Source organism: Kogia breviceps, chromosome 3 (assembly GCF_026419965.1).
Source record: "Kogia breviceps isolate mKogBre1 chromosome 3, mKogBre1 haplotype 1, whole genome shotgun sequence".
NCBI lineage: Eukaryota > Metazoa > Chordata > Mammalia > Artiodactyla > Physeteridae > Kogia > Kogia breviceps.
The window spans coordinates 74,754,987-74,760,085 of NC_081312.1; the positions used below are offsets into that span (position 1 = coordinate 74,754,987).

Genomic DNA, 5,099 nt, shown 5'->3' on the forward strand with positions numbered 1-5,099 from the left:
CTTCCCTGGTGGCGCAGTGGTTGAGAATCCACCTGCCACTGCAGGGGACACAGGTTCAAGCCTTGGGTCAGGAAGATCCCACATTCCTCAAACAGCTAAGTGCAGGGAGCATAGGTTTAATCCCTGGTCGGGGAACAAAGATCCCGCATGCTGTATGGTGCAGCCAAATAACTTTTTTATAATTTTAAAAATATATATATAAAAGAATGAAATTAGAACACTCCCTAACACCATACATAAAAATAAACTCAAAATGGATTAAAGACCTAAATGTAAGACCGGATACTATAAAATTCTTAGAGGAAAACACAGGAAGAACACTCTTTGACATAAATCACAGCAAGATCTTTTTTGACCCACCTCCTAGAGTAATGGAAATAAAAACAAAATAAACAAATGGGACCTAATGAAACTTAAAAGCTTTTACACAGCAAAGGAAACTATAAACAAGACGAAAAGACAACTCTCAGAATGGGAGAAAATATTTGCAAACGAATCAACGGACAAAGGATTAATCTCCAAAATTTATAAGCAACTCATGCAGCTCAATATTTAAAAAACAAACAACCCAATCCAAAAATGGGCAGAAGACCTAAATAAACATTTCTCCAAAGAAGACATACAGATGGCCAAGAGGCACATGAAAATCTGCTCAATATCACTAATTATTAGAGAAATACAAATCAAAACTACAATGAGGTATCACCTCACACCAGTTAGAATGGGCATCATCAGAAAATCTACAAACAACAAATGCTGGAGAGGGTGTGGAGAAAAGGGAACCCTCTTGCACTGTTGGTGGGAATGTAAATTCATACAGCCACTATGGAGAACAGTTTGGAGGTTCCTTTAAAAACTAAAAATAGAACTACCATATGACCCAGCAATCCCACTACTGGGCATATACCCAGAGAAAACCATAATTCAAAAAGACACATGCACCCCACTGTTCATTGCAGCACTATTTACCATAGCCAGGTCATGGAAGCAACCTAAATGCCCATCGACAGATGAATGAATAAAGAAGATGGGGTACATATATACAATGGAATATTACTCAGCCATAAAAAGGGATGAAACAGGGTCATTTGTAGAGATGTGGATGGACCTAGAAACTGTCATACAGAGTGAAGTAAGTCAGAAAAAGAAAAACAAATATCATATATTAATGCATATATGTGAAATCTAGAAAAATGGTACAGATGAACTGGTTTGCAAGGCAGAAATAGAGACACAGATGTAGAGAACAAACGTATGGACACAAAAGGAAGAAAGCAGAAGTGGAGTGGTGGTGATGGGATGAATTGGGAGATTGGGATTGACACATATACACTAATATGTATAAAATAGATAACTAATAAAAACCTGCTGTATAAAAAAATAAATATTGTTTAAAACTTTATCTTAAAAATAATAATAAAATTGTAATTTTATCTAAAATTGCTACTTTGAAATGTAATAATATTTTATTCTAACACACATCATCATTTCTTTATTTTTTTAATATTTATTTATTTGGTTGCGCCAGGTCTTAGGTGCAGCAGGCTGGCTCCTTAGTTGTGGCATGCAAAAACTTAGTTGCGGCCTGCATGTGGGATCTAGTTCACTGACCAAGGATCAAACCTGGGCCCTCTGCGTTGGGAGCACAGAATCTTAACCACTGCGCTAACCAGGGAAGTCCCCATCATTTCTTTAAAATATATTTTTTCTTATGTTCAAGAATTTATCATTGGCTTAAGAAAGACAGATTAGAAGACTTGCTTCTTCAACCCACCTCTACACCATCTATGCCTAAAAATACTGAAAAAGATTAAACTGACATGTCAGAGTTCTCTGACTAGTGGAAAGGAGGGATAGACTCCAAAGCAACTGTGCAAAACTAAGTGAGAAACAAAAATATGATGAAAGCTGTATTTCCCTCAACTATATAGATGTTAGTTGTTTATCTTATTATGTCTTGCGCAACAGAACATTTTGAATAGTATTATAGCAGTAGGTAAGTTGCAGCATCATTGTGAGACCAATCATTCAGAGTTTAGAGAAAAAGGAATTGCCTATTTTAAATGCAGATATGCTGAGCTCTTTAAAAGCTAAAAATTGTTTCTTTCAGCTTTTCAAAGTAGAAATGAAAAAGTTACTGAAGCGTCGTACAGGATAACTTATCACATTGCATTCACTGAAGAAGTGTACTCAATAGCTGAGAGAAGATAAAGCCTCGTACCTTGACATAGCTGAACACCTGCTAGATGAAAAGTCGTGAAAGAAATCTGAGCTTCCACTTAACAACAAGACAGTCACTCGTCAAATTAAAGATTTAGCAGCAAATATGATGACTGAGTTAATGTCTTGTCCGAAGAATTGTACTTGTGCCTCATAAATTAATGAATCAACATGCACAGGAGAAACGTGCTGTTTTCTTATATTCATCTCATGTCAGCACCAACTAATCGTTAAAGATCTTCTTCTTTGTGAATACTTGGCAATGAACAAATGTGGTAGTGAAATTCTCAGTGCTGACTAACTTTTTTGAATCTCATGGTTTCTCCTGAAACAACGGTTTTGATATTTCCACCAATGGCACAAAAGCAATAGTGGATTATTTGGTGCCACAGATAAAGCAGTGGCACCAAACTGTCCAAGTAGTCATTAGGTTCTTCATAGCACACACTTGCAGTTTAGGACATAAATGTCAGTTTCACTTAAGATCATTTTATTAAATCTTGATCCTTTAAAGAAGATATGGTGTGTGTGTGTATATATATATATATATATATATATATATATATACAGTGGAATGTTACTTAAAAAGAATGAAATAATGCCATTTGCAGCGACATGGATGGACCTAGAGATTATCATACTAAGTGAAGTAAGTCAGACAGAGAAAGGCAATATCATATGATATCACTTATATGTGGAATCTAAAATATGATACAGTGCTTGCTTTGGCAGCACATATACTAAAATTGGAACAATACAGAGAAGATTAGCATGGCCCCTGTTCAAGGATGACATGCAAATTTGTGAATTGTTCCATATAAAAAAATAATAAAATAAAATATGATACAAATGAACTTATTTACAAAACAGAAATAGACTCACAAAGAAAACAAACTATGGTTACCAAAGGGGAAGAGGGGTAGGGATAAATTTGGAATTTGGAATAAACAGATACACACTACTATCTATGAAATAGATAAACAACAAGGACCTACTGTAGAGCACAGGGAACTATATTCAGTATCTTGTAGTAACCTATAATGGAAAAGAATCTGAAAAAGAATATATATCACTTTGCTGTACACCTGAACCATTGTAAATCAACTATACTTCAATTTTTAAAAAAAGCTAGTTAGCACAACCAAAAAAATCTTCAATGTAAAACACATTCACATTCTTTGTGAAGAAATGGGAAGTATACATAAAACATTGTATACTGTGAAGAGATGAGAATTACACATAAAACATTGCTGCTGCATACTGAAGAACAATGTTTATCTCAATAAAAAGCACTTGTGCAATCATTTGAGATGTGAGCTGAACTACTTGCTTTCTTCATGTACTGCTATTTTTACTGGAGAGAATGACTGATAGGCAAACTATGATTCATATTTGGGTATTTGGCAGATATTTTCTCAAAAATGAACAAAGGAGACAGTCACTTCAAGGAAAATAACTGACAATATTTGCTGCCATCCATAAGATTTGAATTTTCCAGCAAAAATTAGAATTATAGAAAACCTGCATCTGCCATCCTGAGTTCAACAACCGCCTGACACTATAAGAGTTTTCCAATGAGATCAATATTGATATTAATAAATGTGATTTTTTAAATATTATGCAATAAAATATATCAACATTTGGAGGGTATGCAAAGTTCAATGAACCAAAATTTTCCAGATGACCAATGCATGACGTTACAAAGTCACACATGGATGAACAATCCACTCAAAGTGCAAGACAGACCAGAGGAATTTTAATGTAACAGAGTAGAAAAATTTGTTGATATGGTTTCAGATTCCACATCACAGCTAACCTTTAAGAAACTACCAGTTGTCAAGTGTTGGTGTAGTATCAAAGAAAAATATTCACAATTATCTGAGAAAGCTGATACACCTCTCTTTCCAACTGCATATCTGTGAGTTCAGATATGCTTCATCTATTTCCATCAAAACAGCATATTGTAACAGATTAAATGCAAAAGCAGGTATGAGACTCTAGCTGTCATCTATTAAGCCAGATATTAAAGAGATTTGTGAAAATGTACAACAATGCCACTCTTCTCACTAATTTTTTTTTATTTTAGAAAATATAGCTATTTTTCATTTAACATGGTATTGTATGAAGAAATGTCTAGTGCAGCCACTATGGAAAACAGTGTAGAAGTTCCTCAAGAAATTTAAAATAGAACTACTATATCACCCAGTAATTCCACTTCTGGGTAAATGTCTATAAGAAATAAAACCATTATCTTGAAGAGATATCTGTACTGTCATGTTCATTGCAGTATTATTCACAATAGCCAAAGTATGGAAACAATCTAGGTATCCGTCAACAGATAGATGTATCAAGAAAATGTGATAGGGCTTTCCTGGTGGCGCAGTGGTTGAGAGTCCGCCTGCCGATGCAGGGGACACGGGTTCGTGCCCCAGTCCAGGAAGATCCCACATGCCGCGGAGCGGCTGGGCCCGTGAGCCATGGCCGCTGAGCCTGCGTGTCCGGAGCCTGTGCTCCGCAACGGGAGAGGCCACAACAGTGAGAGGCCCGCGTAACCCAAAAAAAAAAAAAAGAAAAAAAAAAAAAAAGTGATATATATGTATTTATATATACACACAATGTTTCAGCCTTAAAAAAAAGAAAGAAAATCAACTATACTTCAATAAAAAGTTGTTTGTTTGAACAAAAAGAGAGAGAGAGAGAAATACTGTCATTTGTGACAGCATGGATGAAACTGGAAGGCATTATGCTTAGTGAAGTAGCCAGACATGGAAAGACAAGTACTCCATGGTATCACTTACATGTGGAATCTAAAAGGAAAAGTCAAACTCATAGAACCAGAGAGTTTAAAAAGTCTTTTCCAGAGGCTGGGGGGGGGCAGG

The 5,099-nt window shown here is 35.6% G+C and overlaps 1 non-coding gene across 1 annotated transcript; it reads left to right on the forward strand.

The window, feature by feature from the left end:
• The first annotated feature begins 2,936 nt into the window (after positions 1–2,936).
• On the forward strand, positions 2,937–3,043 carry LOC131753875 (U6 spliceosomal RNA). The gene has a single exon (XR_009334944.1). It is a non-coding gene; the product is annotated as a U6 spliceosomal RNA (small nuclear RNA).
• Positions 3,044–5,099: the final 2,056 nt, after the last annotated feature.